Below are 17249 nucleotides of genomic sequence, written 5' to 3' on the forward strand. Positions count from 1 at the left end.
ACCCTGCTGGTGTGATGTCGTGGCTGTCGGAGGAGCAACGGAGCTTGGCGGAGGGACAGCTGTCGGAGTGGTCGAGTCTTTGCTGACGTCCCCCTGCTTCCGTAAGGGAGCTGAGAGCCGCCGTCGTCACAGGGCACGCGGGGCGCCATCATTGCCTATCTGGCGGAGCTGGCCAGATGGGACACCGGTCTTGTTCTCTGCGGCCCGAGTCGGCTCGGGGTAGGGTGATGATGGCGCTCCCTGTTGACGTGGCGGGCCCGCGCCCGAGGCCGGGCGACATGGGGGCTCCTCCGAAGCTGGGGTCGAATCTATCTTCCGTTGCCGAGGCCGAGCCCGAGCCCCTGGGTCGGGCGAGGCGGAGGTCGTTCGGCAGAGGCCAGGGCGGAGTCCGAGCCCTGGGGTCGGGCGAAGCGGAGTTCGTCGTCTTCCGGGTCTTTGCCCGAGTCCGAGCCCTAGGGTCGGGCGGAGCGGAGTTCACCGTCTTCCGGGTCTTTGCCCGAGTCCGAGCCCTGGGGTCGGGCGGAGCGGAGCTTCCTATGGCGCCTTTGGCAAGGCCTGACTGCCTGTCAGACTCACTCTGTCGAGCGGCACTGCAGTCGGAGTGGCGCAGGCGGCGCTATCCTTCTGTTAGACCGGTCTGTGGAGCGGCGGAGTGACGGCGGTCACTTCGGCTCTGCCGGGGGGCACGCGTTAGGATAGAGGTGTCAGGCCACCTTTGCGTTAAATGCTCCTGCAACTCGGTCAGTCGGTGCGGCGATTTAGTCAGGGTTGCTTCTTAGCGAAGCCAAGGCCTCGGGCGAGCCGGAGATGTGTCCGCCGTTAAAAGGGGGGCCTCGGGCGAGACGGAAGTCCCCCGAGGTCGGCTGCCCTTGTCCGAGGCTAGGCTCGGGCGAAGCGTGATCGAGTCACTCGTATGGACTGATTCCTGACTTAATCGCACCCATCAGGCCTTTGCAGCTTTATGCTGATGGGGGTTACCAGCTGAGAATTAGGCGTCTTGAGGGTACCCCTAATTATGGTCCCCGACATGTATAAAAGGAGAGGAAGTTTAGGGCATGTTAAAGGGAAAAAACTAAGGAAATCATGTTTACTATTGATAGGTCACCTGGAAAAAGGGCATGAACCTAGAATCTGTTATAATTTTTGGATGCGTCTGGATAGAATTGGGAAGCTTCACGAATCGCTGAGTTAGAGTGGGAACTATATCGAAAACTTCTGATATTTTTTGATGGATAGTCTCTCCACTATGTTGGAAAGCCTTTTGAAGCATTTGGTTACTGGCATTGTGGGAGATCATATACATAAACATCCCAAGCTGCTCTTCGACGTTAACTCCTCGTGTATCACGTAACAAACCCTCTCTTCTAAGGAAATCTTATGTGGCTCTAAATATTTCTGGCTCCATTCGAAACTCAGACTTGCACCAACTCTCATGCCCTTCAAGAATCTCCTTAACCTTCTGGGCACCAAAGAGAGAGGAGGTATGGATAGACCTTTTCTCTTCAAAGAGGAATGGAAGTATAGCAGGGAGAAGAATAAAGAAAAACTCCTCATCATCTTCTTCTTCCTCCAATAAAAGCTACCTAGCTAGCTCTTCCTAAGAACCCATATCTAGAGAAATTGAGAAACTACATAAGCAACACATAATCATAGCAAAAAGCATGATAACAGAACACAAGACAGTGTTAGCAAGCAGTTAGTGCAAAAGTTTCGTACGAGTTACCATGTAAACTGCATAGTGCATATCTTGTACATTACATCGTCTGAACTCTCATAGCAAAGCAATAGACATGCAACTGAAAAGAATGATTATAACACATCTTCTTTCAGCACGGGCAAGTTTGCTAGTACGGTATCTATTCAAATAGACTTTTGTCATAATGCTTCAAAGTTATGATTATCCGACTCAAGAACTGCCTTCTCAGTTTTCACCACGGTATCTATTCAAACAGGTCACAATAGAATGATTATCACAAGTAAAAAAACAGAGCAAACGCATATTTATGCAGTGATCTGGTGATTACATCTCCAGTGGCGAGATGCCAATCGCTATTTGAATGGGAGCAGTCTGCTTGAACCTCATTCCATTCAAGAAAACCCTCTTAGAGAAAACAGTGGTCAGACTAGAAATTAGGAAAAGAGAATTAGCCCTGTAAAGAATGTTATCAGCTACTAACTTCCATTAAAAAAACAGACAACGTGAGAGATCCCAATGTCAGATATGAACAAAGTTATGTAGCTAGAAATAATCTTTTATAAATATTGCAGAATACCTATTTTTAGCAACATATCTTTATAGTTAGTCAAGGAATAAATCAAGTTGCACAGGGAAAATGCATTCAGAAAAATTAGGAAGGTAGATTGGACAGTGGTAAATCAAAGGATACTAATGGAATTCGCGACAATTAACCCAACAGGTCCAGAAGTTTCATTTAAAATGGTGTAAATCACAGAACAGAAGCAACATATCATTTGACTACTTATGCTGGTTTTCATTTGCAACAACATAGAAATGCTTGAGGAGTGCCTGAAGTGTCGCAAAGTTTGATTTGCAAGAACTGACTTGATTGACCGCATGCAGGCTTCCGGAAAGATAAAACAGAGATACTGCCACTTTAATCTCTGTAGTGTCGCAAAGTTTGAATACCTCAAGCCAGTAGCGTGGAGTACAAAGATCCCGTAGAGATCCCGTACGAGCAAGCTAGAGATCCAGTAGCGTGGAGTACGGGCGGAGGACGGCAAGCCAGAGCTGGACCTTGGAGTAGAGCAAAGCTGGACGTCGCGGCGGCAGTGGGAGGCCAGAGATTCGTCGCGGTGGCGGCGGGAGGTCGTCGCGGTCGGATGCCCCGTCCATGGGGAAACCTGCCCGGGGTCGCGGCTCGGGGGAGCGTTCCCCTGGTGTTTTGGCAATTCGTGGGAGACACTGACCCGGGGAACCGGGCTCCAAACAGGCCGGCAAAATTACTCGTGGCCCATTCTCACGCGGGGTTTTCTCACCGGGAAAAAGGCCGAATCCACCCGGGAAAGTGGGCTTCCAAACTAGGCCTTATTGGCCAACGAACGACCAAGATTGGGTCGGTGCTTGACGCTTTGGCCTGGGAGTTCATCACCATCCGTTTAGATCGGACGAGCGATACTGGATTAGCCCTCGTAAAATCTCCATCGTAGATCTTCGATCGGACGGGTCGTGCTAAAGACTTATTCGATTAAATAAAAATCTAATCGATGTCGTCCGTGGGCGATCCAACAGATATCTTTGGTCCATACCCCTTCGCCGTGGCTGGATTGCTAAAAAGACCCCGTGGTACTTACAAATTAACCCGTCGTCCGCACACTGTGTTCAATAATTACGACCAGGCCGTGGATTTTTACAGACCGAACCCCAAGCTTCCCAATAAGGCCTTGTTCGGTTATTCCTATACCATGTGGATTCGATGGGATTGGAAAAATTGTGAAAGGTTTTGACTTATTTGGGATTGAAACCCATCCAATCCCACTCAATCCACATGGATTGAGAGAAAAACGAACAGGCCCTAATATTGCTCACAGTCCAGAAAAATGGAAAATCAGAGAAAATGATTTATAAAATGAATTTCTTATATAAAAACAGTTCCAGAATCTTATTTAATCTTTAGAAAATTCACATTTTGTCCAAATTGACCCATTCCAGTTCCTATAATTTTGTTTTAATATTGTTTATCATTTAGTACCACTATTTTAACATGAAACCTATATTAAATTGGATCACCAAATTAATTTTGTATCAAGCACATACAGACTTCAGAAAATCATAACTAATTTATCTTAGCCCTGTTTCAACCCTTTCAAGTTGCGTTAGTGTTGGGACCATGCTTCGTCGCCGAAGGTCCCGCAGGAAGAAACAGCTTCGGCTAAAGCTGCTTATACATGATGACCGAAGCTACCACTCATGAAGCTTTGGTGTTATAGCATGTCCGAAGACGAAGGATCGAACCGACTTAAAGATAGAATGACCTTTTAGCCCATAAGGGTCTGAGTCATTATTGTAAACTTTTATAAGGGGCATGATTGTAATTCCTTACAGGTTGTGTCCTGTGTCTATAAATAGTGAACAGTATCCCTTTACTGTTCACGGATTCCTGTAATTGCAAACGCATTGCTCGGGAATTGTTATCTGTCAAGGAAAAGCATTTGAGAACAAGTCCCCAACATTGGTGCCCACCTCCGGTGAACTCACTTCCACTTTCCTGAGACAATGGCTTCGTTCAAGAACCAACCTGGAACTGCTTCGGCTCCGAAGCTGATTCTCCCGATAACAGGCGGTTCATGCTCAGAGTCGGCTAACAAGAAACAGAAGAAGGAGGCACAGAGAAGAGTACAACATGTAGGGGTACAAGGACCCTTCATCAAGTCAAGATGGTCTCACATTCCAATTACCTTCTCTCAAGAGGATCTTCAGCTCAAGGATTACCCACACAATGACGTTATGGTTATCTCTTGTGTGATCAAAGGATTTCTGGTCCATAATGTTTTGGTTGATACAGGCAGTGCAGCTGATATCATATTTGCTAAGGCCTTCAGACAGATGCAAGAGCCCTAAGACAAGATCCATGATGCCACACATCCCCTTTGTGGATTCGGAGGAAGGCAGATTGTAGCACTTGGAAAAATCACAATGCCAGTAACCTTCGGATTTATCAACAACACAAGGACTGAACAAGTTGTGTTTGATATTGTTGACATGGAATACCCTTACAATGCAATCATTGGTCGTGGTACTCTCAATGCCTTCGAAGCAATTCTTCATCCAGCATATCTTTGCATGAAGATACCTTCGGACCAAGGACCTATTGGCATTCATGGAAGCCAGAAAGCTGCCAGAAGGTCCGAAGGAAATTGTACAGACTCAAAAGCAATCCATAACATAGATGGAGCTGAAGCTTGTGAGCAGTACAAGTTTAGAAGGGAGAAAGCTGCTTCGGCCGATCAGCCGAATCCCATGCTTTTATGTGAGGACATAGCAGAGCAGAAGGTGCTATTGGGATCCCAACTGTCTGAAGAACAGGAGAAAACCTTGATAAGATTTCTGTTCAACAACAAAGATGTTTTTGCATGGTCAGCTAATGATCTTTGCGGAGTCAACAGGGATGTTATTGAACACTCGCTCAATGTTGACCCATCCTTTAGACCCAGAAAGCAGAGGCTTCGGAAGATGTCTGATGATAAGGCCGAAGGTGCTCGGAATGAAGTGAAAAGGCTCCTCAGTGCCGGAGTTATCAGAGAGGTAAAATACCCAGAATGGCTGGCTAACACTGTTATGGTAAAAAAGGCCAATGGTAAATGGAGAATGTGTATTGATTTTACTGATCTCAACAAGGCCTGTCCGAAGGACGAGTTTCCATTGCCAAGGATAGATTCTCTAGTTGATGCAACAGCTTCATCAGAGCTTATGAGTCTGCTGGATTGTTATTCAGGCTATCATCAAATTTGGATGAAGAAGGAGTATGAGCCAAAAACCAGCTTCATAACCCCTAGTGGAACATATTGTTACCTTCGGATGCCCGAGGGGCTCAAGAATGCTGGAGGAAGCTTCAGCGAAATGACAACAAAGGTTCTTCATTGTCAGATAGGCAGAAATGTGCTAACTTATATTGATGATATCATTGTAAAAAGCACGAAGCAAGATAATCACATTGCTGATCTGCAGGAAACCTTCGCTAATTTTAGACATGCCGGTTTAAAGTTGAATCCAAAAAAATGTGTCTTCGGGGTGAAGAAAGGGAAATTTCTTGGCTGTCTAGTTTCAACAAAAGGGATTGAGGCTAATCCAAATAAAATCGAAGCTATCCTTCGAATGGAACCACCAAGTACAAAAAAGGGGGCTCAAAGATTGACAGGAAGACTAGCATCTCTCAACAGATTTATATCTAGATCAGCAGAGAGAAATTTACCATTTTTCGAAGTGCTAAAATCAGCCAAAGTTTTTCAATGGGGACGAGTTCAGCAGAAAGCCTTCGAAGAGCTGAAGCAATATTTGATAGACCTAACAACACTAACTCCACCAACGCCAGGGGCTCCTCTGTTGTTATATGTGGCAGCTTCGCACTCAGCGGTAAGTGCAGCGCTTGTCCAGGAGAAGCTTGAAGGCCAAGTCAAAAAGCAAGCCCCAATATACTTTGTATCCGAAGTTCTTAGTTTATCAAAGAAAAATTATACAGAATTGGAGAAGGTGTTGTATGCTGTTTTGATGGCCTCCAGGAAGCTTCGGCACTATTTTCAGGCATACAATATAGTTGTTCCTTCTTCACAACCGTTGAAGGATATTATGAGAAATAGAGAAGCTACTGGAAGGGTTGGAAAATGGGCTGCAGAACTCAATGAATTTTGTATTGATTATGTGCATAGATCTTCGATTCAATCCCAAGCATTGGCAGACTTCATTGCTGACTGGACGCCAGGGGCTCAGGAAGAAGAAGCGAGTAAAGATGCCGAAGTTTGGACAGTATTTTGCGATGGATCTTGGGGAACCTTCGGAGCAGGAGCAGCTGCTGTGTTGGTCGTACCTTCCAAAGTTAAAACTTGTTATGCAACAAGACTTGATTTCAGTTGCACAAATAACATTGCTGAGTACGAAGCTTTATTCCTGGGTCTTCGAAAGCTAAAAGCAATGGGAATCAGAAGGGCGGTTCTTAAAACTGATTCCCAGGTTATTTCTGGTCATATTGACAAAAGTTATAAAGCAAGAGATCCGAAGCTCGAAAAATATTTAGACACAGTCCGAAGGATTGAGGCTTCCTTTGAAGGGTTTTCTGTTAAAAATATTCCTCGTGGAGAAAATGAATATGCTGATTTATTAGCTAAGTCAGCAGCACAGGGGCTGCCATTACCTTCGGAAGTATTTTTCGAAACAATAAAAGCACCTTCGGTTGAGCTTCTTGAAAGAGCAGTCCTCAACATATCCCCTGTTTATAGTGAAGACTGGAGAACTGAGATCATCTCTTTCCTTCAGGGTAACTTTCTTTCAGATGACGAAGCTTATAACAGGAGGATAGAGACAAGAGCTCGACCATATGTTATAATAGAAGGGGAACTATACAAGCGTGGGGTCTGTTCTCCGTTACTCAAGTGTTTATCCAGAGCCGAAGGTATAGAATTGATGAAGGAAATACATGCAGGCCTATGTGGATCTCACATTGGATCTAGGCCTTTGCTTGGAAAAGTTTTTCGTCAAGGATTTTATTGGCCAAAGGCAGCTTCGGATGCAGCGGAATTAGTCCAAAAATGCGAAGGTTGTGGCAGTGGGTGATGTGGCGGGTGGCAGAAGTGAAGCTTGCCACCACAGACTCGTGTTGCGTTCAGTAGCCTAGGCGCTACGCAACTCGACTCTTGGTATGTGAGCCCTGCTAAGTTCGCCTTACCTTCCTCTGTGTGTTGCTCTGGTCGAAGCCGAGTTTCATTTGCGGGCACGTTGGGTGGCGTTGCTCCAGCGGGTCACGACCGTGGCGGGTGTGGGCGCTGTCGTGCCTAGTCTGCCAAAGGTAGGAGATAGAGTTCGGATCGTTTATTGGCCAACGAACGACCAAGATTGGGTCGGTGCTTAACGCTTTGGTCTGGGAGTTCACCACTGTTGGGACCATGCTTCGTCGCCGAAGGTCCTGCAGGAAGAAACAGCTTCGGCTGAAGCTATCCGCATGTGATGACCGAAGGTTCCTCTTCATGAAGCTTCGGAATTACAAACCGACTTAAAAGTAGAATGACCTTTTAGTCCATAAATGTTTGAGTCGTTGTTGTAAACTTTTATGAGGGGCATAATTGTAATTCCTCACAGGCTGTGTCCCGTGCCTATAAATAGTGAACAATATTCCTTTACTGTTCACGCATTCCTGTAATTGCAATCACATCATTCGGGAATCAATCTTTGCCAAGGGAGAGGTATAATTGTATCTAATACTTGAATACATTAAGTTGATATAATATGAAAGTAATGTTGTCCATTTATAATTTATTTATCTTTGATGCTTTATATTTCATATTACTTTATATAATTTATTAGAGTTCAATTACGAAGATTTAACCTTCATAATTGTATTGTTTTTTACCTTCGTCCGAGGTTCATTAATCCTTAAAGGAATAATGCTTCATTGGACGAAGGGCATTAACATTTAACATTTTATGTTGCCTTGTTCTTAATCCATAGCATTTGAGAACGAGTCCCCAACATTGACGCCCACCTCCGGTGAACTCACTTCCACTTTTCTGAACTGATGGCTTCGTTCAATATTCGAGCTGGAGCTGCTTCGGTTCCGAAGCTGGTACTTCCGATAACAGGCGGTTCATGTTCAGAACCAGCTAACAAGAAACAGAAGAAGGAAGCACAGAGAAGGGTACAACATGTCTGGGTGCAAGGACCCTTCGTCAAGTCAAGATGGTCTCACATTCATATTACCTTCTCCCAAGAGGACCTTCAACTCAAGGATTACCCACACAATGATGCTATGGTTATCCTTGTGTTATCAAAGGATTTCTGGTCCACAATGTTTTGGTTGATACAGGCAGTGCAGCTGATATCATATTTGCTAAGGCCTTCAGACAGATGCAAGAGCCCGAAGATAAAATTCTTGATGCCACACATCCCCTTTGCGGCTTCGGAGGAAGGCAGATTGTAGCACTCGGCAAAATCTCAATGTCAGTGGCCTTCGGATTCATCAACAACACAAGGACTGAGCAAGTTATGTTCGATATTGTTGACATGGAGTACCCTTACAATGCAATCATTGGTCGTGGTACTCTTAATGCCTTTGAAGCAATTCTGCATCCAGCTTATCTTTGCATGAAGATACCTTCGGACCAAGGGCCTATTGCTATTCATGGAAGTCAAGAAGCCGCCAGAAGGGCCGAAGGAAATTGGACAGACTCAAAAGCCATCCATAATATAGATGGAACTGAAGCTTGTGAGCAATACAAGTTCAGAAGGGAAAAAGCTGCTTCGGCTGACCAGCCGAAACCCATGCTCTTATGTGAGGATATAGCAGAACAGAAGGTGCTATTGGGATCTCAATTGTCCGAAGAGCAGGAGAAAACCTTGATAAGGTTTTTGTTCAACAAAAAAGATGTTTTTGCTTGGTCAGCTAATGATCTTTGCGGAGTTAACAGGGATGTTATTGAGCACTCGCTCAACGTAGATCCATCCTTCAGACCCAGGAAACAGAGGCTTCGGAAGATGTCTGATGACAAGGCCGAAGGGGCTCGGAATGAAGTGAAACGACTCCTCAGTGCCGGAGTTATTAGAGAGGTAAAATACCCAGAATGGTTGGCTAACACTGTTATGGTGAAGAAGGCAAATGGTAAATGGAGAATGTGCATCGATTTTACTGATCTCAATAAGGCCTGTCCGAAGGATGAGTTCCCATTGCCAAGGATAGATTCTCTGGTCGATGCAGCAACTTCATCAGAACTTATGAGTTTGCTAGATTGCTATTCAGGTTATCATCAAATCTGGATGAAGAAGGAGGATGAACCAAAAACCAGCTTCATAACCCCTAGTGGGACATACTGTTACCTTCGGATGCCTGAAGGGCTTAAGAATGCTGGAGGAAGCTTCAGCAGAATGACAGCAAAGGTTCTCCATTCTCAGATAGGCAGGAATGTACTAACTTATGTTGATGATATCATTGTAAAGAGCACGAAGCAGGATAACCACATTGCTGATTTACAAGAGACCTTTGCTAATTTTAGACAGGCTGGTTTAAAGCTGAATCCAGAAAAATGTGTCTTCGGAGTAAAGAAGGGGAAATTTCTTGGTTGCTTAGTTTCAACAAAGGGAATTGAGGCCAACCCAAGCAAAATCGAAGCTATACTTCGAATGGAGCCTCCAAGTACAAAAAAGGGGGCTCAAAGATTGACAGGAAGGCTGGCATCTCTCAATAGATTTATATCCAGATCAGCAGAAAGAAACTTACCATTCTTCGAAGTGCTGAAGTCAGCCGAAGTCTTTCAATGGGGACCAATCCAGCAGAAGGCTTTTGAAGAGCTGAAACAGTATTTGATAGATCTGACAACACTAACTCCACCTACGCGAGGGGCTCCTTTGTTATTATATGTGGCAGCTTCGCAGTCAGCAGTAAGTGCAGCACTTGTTCAGGAGAAGCTTGAAGGTCAAGTTAAGAGGCAAGCTCCAATATATTTTGTATCCGAGGTTCTTAGTTTGTCAAAGAAAAATTATACAGAGTTGGAGAAGGTACTGTATGCTGTCTTGATGGCCTCCAGGAAGCTTCGGCACTATTTTCAAGCTTACAACATAATTGTTCCTTCTTCACACCCTTTGAAGGATATTATGAGGAACCGAGAAGCTACTGGAAGGATTGGAAAATGGGCTGCAGAGCTCAATGAATTTTGTATTGAATATGTTCATAGATCTTCGATTCAGTCCCAGGCGTTAGCAGACTTCATTGCTGATTGGACGCCAGGGGCTCAGGAGGAAGAAACAAATAAAGACGCCGAAGCATGGACAGTGTTTTGCGATGGGTCTTGGGGAACCTTCGGAGCAGGAGCAGCTGCTGTGTTGGTTTCACCTTCCAAAGTTAAAACTTGTTATGCGGCAAAACTTGATTTTAGTTGCACAAATAACATCGCCGAGTATGAAGCTCTGCTTTTGGATCTTTGGAAATTAAAGGCAATGGGAATCAGAAGGTCCATCCTTAAAACTGATTCCCAAGTTATTGCTGGCCATATTGACAAAAGTTACAAAGCAAGAGACCCGAAGCTTGAGAAGTATCTAGATACAGTCTGAAGGATTGAGGCTTCCTTCGAAGGTTTCTCTGTCAAAAATATTCCTCGTGGAGAAAATGAATACGCTGATCTATTGGCTAAGTCAGCAGCCCAGGGGCTACCTATACCTTCGGAAGTATTTTTTGAAACTATAAAAGCACCTTCGGTCGAGCTTCTTGAAAGAGCAATTCTTAATATATCCCATGTTTATAGTGAAGATTGGAGAACTGAGATCATCTCTTTCCTTCAGGGTAATTTCCTTTCAGATGACGAAGCTTATAACAGGAGAATAGAAGCAAGAGCTCGACCATATGTTATAATAGAAGGGGAGTTATACAAGCGCGGGGTCTGTTCCCCATTGCTCAAGTGCTTATCCAGATCCGAAGGTATAGAGTTAATGAAGGACATACATGCAGGCCTGTGTGGATCTCACATTGGATCTAGGCCCTTGCTTGGGAAAGTTTTTCGCCAAGGATTTTATTGGCCAAAGGCAGCTTTGGATGCAGCGGATTTAGTTCAAAAGTGCGAAGGTTGTCAGAAATGTGCAAGAGATCAAAAACAACCTTCGTCTTTAACTCAATTAATACAACCCACTTGGCCATTGCAAAGATGGGGTCTGGATTTGCTAGGTCCATTACCACCAGCACAGGGGAACTTAAGATATGTGGTGGTGGCAGTGGAATATTTTTCCAAATGGATTGAGGCGAAGCCCTTAGCCACAATAACTTCATTTACTATTCAAAAGTTTTTCTGGCAAAGCATTGTTTGTCGCTTCGGAGTGCCGAAGGCTATCACAATGGACAACGGGACACAGTTTGATTCTGAAGCCTTCAGAGAATTTTGTAATCAAATCGGCACGAAGATCCATTTTGCATCAGTCCGACACCCAGAATCAAATGGACTTGTTGAAAGAGCCAATGGGATCATAATGACAGGAATAATGAAGTCAATCTTCAATCAGCCGAGGGGAAATTGGCCAGACGAGTTAATTAAAGTGGTGTGGAGTCATAACACAACCACCTCAAGATCAACAGGCTTTACACCCTTTAAACTATTGTTTGGTGATGAAGCAATAACCCCAGAAGAGGCTAAAACAGGATCAATAAGGACAGTAGCTTCGGCAGAGGGCGAACACGAAGCTGATTGCTCCATAGAAAAAGATGCTATTGAAGGGATCAGACTCCAAGCTGTGGAAAACATCAATAAGTATCAAGCTAAAACAATAAAATGGCGAGATAGAAAGGTCAAGTTGAAGAACATTGAACCAGGGCACTTGGTACTTCGAAGAATAGCTAACCCTGAAATAGTAGGCAAATTACAGCTGAAGTGGGAAGGTCCCTTTTTGGTAGTATCTTCGTCAAGACCTGGTTCCTACAGGTTGAAGGATTTGGACGGTAATGACATTCCCAGATCGTGGAATGCGGATGAGCTTCGGAGATATTATGTTTAGTTTGATGTAATTTTTTATATTCTTTTTCGTGGCACCCTTTTCCTTTCCAAAGGGGGAGAAAGGTTTTTAATGGGGCCACAACATGTAATTTTTCTTTTCCTCATTTCAATTCTATAAGAGTGATATCCCCCAAAAATGTAAATGTAAAAGTTGAAAACGCACCCTCGAGTGCAAAGAGAAAGAAAAGAAAACAGGGAGAAGCTCAAAAGTCGTTCCTAAGGGAATGCAGAGCTTACAGCGAAAAATAAACGCTGATTCCGCTGAAAGTAAAAGGCGAAGAAGCTCCTAAGGGAGGCTTACAGTGAAAAATAAACGCTGATTCCGCTGAAAGTAAAAGGCGAAGAAGCTCCTAAGGGAGGCTTACAGCGAAAAGTCAATGCTAATATACCGAAAAGTAAACGGTGAAGCCGAAAAGTAAACGGCAAAAAGATTTTTATCATTCTTGAGGGGACGAAGGGCTGTGCTTATGATTTTTTGAAAGTGTCTTAATATTCATTTGCACGTAACATATCATCATGTCATTTGCATTCATAAACATCCATTTAGACATATATAGAATCATCATCATGCTACACAAAAAAGATAGGTACTTCAGAAAAGATTCGAAGGAAAGATTTTTTCTATGCTTCGTTGTGTACGAAAAGAAGGGAAGGTGTTTTTCGCCTTCGGCTCAAAAGACAAGTTTCGTCCACAGCAAAGCAGACTGGATACGGTTAAAGGAGACAAAATATATTATACAAGGTATGTACAAATTTACATAAGTTATTCCATATCTATATTACAAGAGTTTCTCCAAGAATTTTTGCAGATAAGCACAGTATAAGCAATTTCAAGCTTCAGCTAAGGCTTTGTTTTCAAGTTTTGTCAAACTTCAGCATTGTCAATCTTCAGCTTCGTCATCCTGTACATATCAAACAGCACAGTAAGAAAGATACAAATTTTAAAGGAGAAGGTAAAAGTAACAAACATAAGTTTTTTACCGGCTTAAGATGGCTTCGAGCTTCGTCGCCTGCCATTTTTCGCCCGCCACTTACCCAGATCTGGGTCATAAATCTATTCCCGATGCTTCTGGCTAAGCTTGGGATATCTAACAAATCTGAAGCTGACAAGCTGAAGTTTGGTCTGTTCACAATGTTCCCATGTGTGCAGCCAGCCTTCAAAAAAGCAGCAGCTGTGCCCCGAGAAGCTACCAGGGCGCAGAAGTCAGCGTGCGCACCAATAACTTCGTCAAGGGCATCAACTTCGCCTTCAATATGTTCTAATGTTCTTGGCAGGTTTTCAGCTGAAGGTGTAAATTTCAAAGAGCTAGCTCCGACAGAGTGAAACACGTCCTTCAGCCGCTGCACACATCGGATGCCGAAGCTTAAGCATTTCTCCTGAAGTTCTGTAAAGGATTTCTGCAAATTTGAGTATTTATCCACTTCAGTCTTCAGGCTCGCTTCAAAATATTTCTTATCATGCTCGAATTTTTCTGCTTGACGGAGCAATTCATTCTTTAATTTGTCATTTTCAGTTTGGACTTCAGCCAAAGAGCCCTCCATGGTCTGAATAATGAAATCCTTCTTTTCTAGTGCACCTTCGTGCTCTTTGACCATAATTTCAAGATCTTGAATTGTGAAGTCTTTCTTTTTCAGATTGGCTTCATGATTTTCAACTTTTTCAGCCAAATCTTGAATGACGGTTTTGTTTTTCTCTTCCTCCAGATCTTGTTGCATCTTCAGAACTTTGCTTAATAATATGCTCTGTCGAAATGATCTTCGTCAGAACACGACCCAAAAAGTTAAATAATAATAGTAATAAAATAATAAAAATATTCGTTACCTTGAAGTTAGCATAAAGCAAACTTCCGGCGATGTGTTGTCGTTGGTAACGGCATAAGTCCGCTTCCAGCTTCGGCAAGCCAATGCTTTTGGAAAGGGTTCTAACAATTTTGGCCTCGGTGCGGTTCCGAAGGCATCTTAATTTCCCTTCGTTGACCCCACCAAAAAGCATAGCCCCTGATTTGTATCCGCAAGATATGGCATATTTTTTTCAACTCCTCTTTTTCGGCGTCCGTTAATTCTTGTCCGAGCAAATCTTGGAAGTTAAAATCTTCTTCTGAAATCTCATCAATTTGTTCTTTCCCCTTCTCAGTTGCCGTATCCATTGTAGCCACGGTAGCTTCCTCTTCAGCCATTTTCAGCAGTATGTTGTCAATAACCTCAAGTGTGGTTTCCAGGTTCAACTCTTCGGTGGCCCCGGCTTCGGCCCCGGTAGTTTCGGCTTCGCCGGATTCAGCTTCAGCAGTTTTCATTTCAGTAGCTTCGGCTTCGGCAGTTTCAGCAAAAACAGTTTTTAACACCGTTGCCGGTGGCGGCGTCTGATGGATCACATCTGTTACTTGAATAATTCTTCGCTTTTTTGGCTTCACGGGACTTTCTACTGCCGAAGCTGCCTTGTCCTTCTGAAAAAACTTCGTCAGTTCCAGTGCCAGCGGACTTAGCCTGAAGGGCAAAGGTTCAGTCATTACCTTCATAATTTCTTCTACTTCAATAGCAGAAGGAGAAGCAGGAGTGTCTTCTTCTTGGACCGGCGTTTCCGGCTCTGGGGATGCACTTTTTCTCTTTTTTGCCATGGGTACCTTCGGCTCAGGATTTAACTCTTCAGCGCTAATGTTATCAGAATCTTTCTTTTTCTTTTTTGCTGCCTTGACGACTTCTTCGTCAGTAGTACTAGCAATCCTTTTTCGCTTTGGGCCCCCAGTATCTCCACCCAGTCGGCCGTAGTCAGCATATTCAAATCCTATGGAATTAAGTACTCTGTTTAGCCTTCGTTTTGGCCGAGTGCCGAAGGCCGCTGTCATTAGTTGGTCCTCTTTTTTAGAGTAATTCCCAAGAATTTCATTGCTCATTATCTCAATTGTATCAAGCCATTCTTGGCAGGGTACTTTGAAGTATTTCTTGAACTTATAATGGTAGGGCAGTCGAACGAGTTCCCCCTTTTTCTTTTCCCCTTTAAGCTTCGGCATTGTCCACTCTTTCATAGTCGGAAAAACCCTGAAAGCCAGGAATTCTTGCACTAAATCTCTAGTGCCAATATGTTATGCAATAATTTTGAATTCGCCCAGTGCAGCCCAAGTTGGACCTTCTACTTCCATTCTGCATCGGGGTCTTGTTTCTCCGAAGGTTAGTTCAAGAGGGCTCTGAACCAGCTTCTCTTTATCTTCGTCAATTTTGACATAAAACCATTCTGATTTCCAGCCTGCCGGCCATTTGCTTCGTTAGCTGATCACGGGAAACTTCGTGGTTTTCCGATAAGCAAAGTTATAGCAACCAAAATTTTCATGCAATCCATCTTTTCTGGCTTTTGTTTGGTAATGCAGCTCGTGAACTCGACAGAAGCTGTCGGCAAATGGCTCCACTGCCTGGCTTCGAAGAGCCCAGATATAGACGCTGAGCCTGACAATCGCGTTGGGAGTCAGTTGGTGAAAATAAATGCCAAATCTTTGCAGCACATCAGAAATCATCCTATTCAAGGAAAATCTCAACCCAGCCCTTAGGAAGCTCTTGAAGATGACTATTTCATCCTTTTCTGGCTTCGGGGTAGTTTCTTCCCCCCCGAAGCGAAGTAGCTTCTTCTCATTCTCACTGAAATAACCTGACTTCACCATCTTGGAGAGATCAGCCTTGGAGACAGTCGATTTTCCGAAGTCCAACTGGCTGGGTTTGCTTGGCACGACAATATGGTAATCGTCATCGGGATCAGCTTCCTCAATATTTCCTTCTTCCGCTTCGACAACAACTTCTTCTGTCCCGACAACAGTCTGCTCTGTCTCGGCAGTACGGATTGCTTCCGAGGTCACCAGTCCAGATCGTTGCATCGCTTCGGAGATAGGAATAGTCTCCGATCCTTCAGCTTCACCTCCCTCACGCTCAACCCTAGCGGTAGAGCGCACTCTGGCCATTTAATTCTGAATTTTTTGGGAACTAAAAACTTTTTCTTCCGAAACTTTTTCTTCTGACGAAGTAGGTTTTAAGCTGGAGCTTCGTCTGGTTGCGAGAGTCAAGCTTCGGCTATGGTTAAAATTTTGGCAGCAAAACAGTGCAATAGCAATGAATGATGTGGTAACTTCACACCTACCCATCTGTTTATATAGTGCTGCAGGTAAGAAGATGAATCGTCAGGATTTTTACACCAGGCGAACAGTTGCTTGCACCCGCTGCGCGGTGGACCGCAGAGACCAAATAGTAACTCTACAGGGTGGGATCGCTACGCGCTCGGAAACTGAATCGTTTCTCGACAACGAGCTCAGGGAAGGTGTTTTTCGGACCTTCAGCTTCCTGAAGCCTAAGAGACTTTTTCACGGATCAAGCTCATTACGAAAAACGATCTAGCACCGCGAAGGGGCTACTGTTGGGACCATGCTTCGTCGCCGAAGGTCCTGCAGGAAGAAACAGCTTCGGCTGAAGCTGTCCGCATGTGATGATCGAAGGTTCCTCTTCATGAAGCTTCGGAATTACAAACCGACTTAAAAGTAGAATGACCTTTTAGTCCATAAATGTTTGAGTCGTTGTTGTAAACTTTTATGAGGGGCATAATTTTAATTCCTCACAGGCTGTGTCCCGTGCCTATAAATAGTGAACAGTATTCCTTTACTGTTCACGCATTCCTGTAATTGCAATCACATCATTCGGGAATCAATCTTTGCCAAGGCAGAGGTATAATTGTATCTAATACTTGAATACATTAAGTTGATATAATATGAAAGTAATGTTGTCCATTTATAATTTATTTATCTTTGATGCTTTATATTTCGTATTACTTTATATAATTTATTAGAGTTCAATTACGAAGATTTAACCTTCGTAATTGTATTGTTTTTTTACCTTCGTCCGAGGTTCATTAATCCTTAAAGGAATAATGCTTCATTGGATGAAGGGCATTAACATTTAACATTTTATGTTGCCTTGTTCTTAATCCATAGCATTTGAGAACGAGTCCCCAACAACCACCGTCCGTTTAGATCGAACGAGCGATACTGTATTAGCCCTCGTAAAATCTCCACCGTAGATCT

At 43.9% G+C, this 17249-nt stretch overlaps 1 pseudogene; it reads right to left on the reverse strand.

Annotated features, from left to right (window-relative positions):
- Positions 1-1090: 1090 nt before the first annotated feature.
- On the reverse strand, positions 1091-1609 carry LOC109945771 (uncharacterized; annotated as a pseudogene).
- Positions 1610-17249: the final 15640 nt, after the last annotated feature.

This window comes from Zea mays, chromosome 4 (genome assembly GCF_902167145.1).
Source record: "Zea mays cultivar B73 chromosome 4, Zm-B73-REFERENCE-NAM-5.0, whole genome shotgun sequence".
Classification (NCBI taxonomy): Eukaryota; Viridiplantae; Streptophyta; class Magnoliopsida; order Poales; family Poaceae; genus Zea; species Zea mays.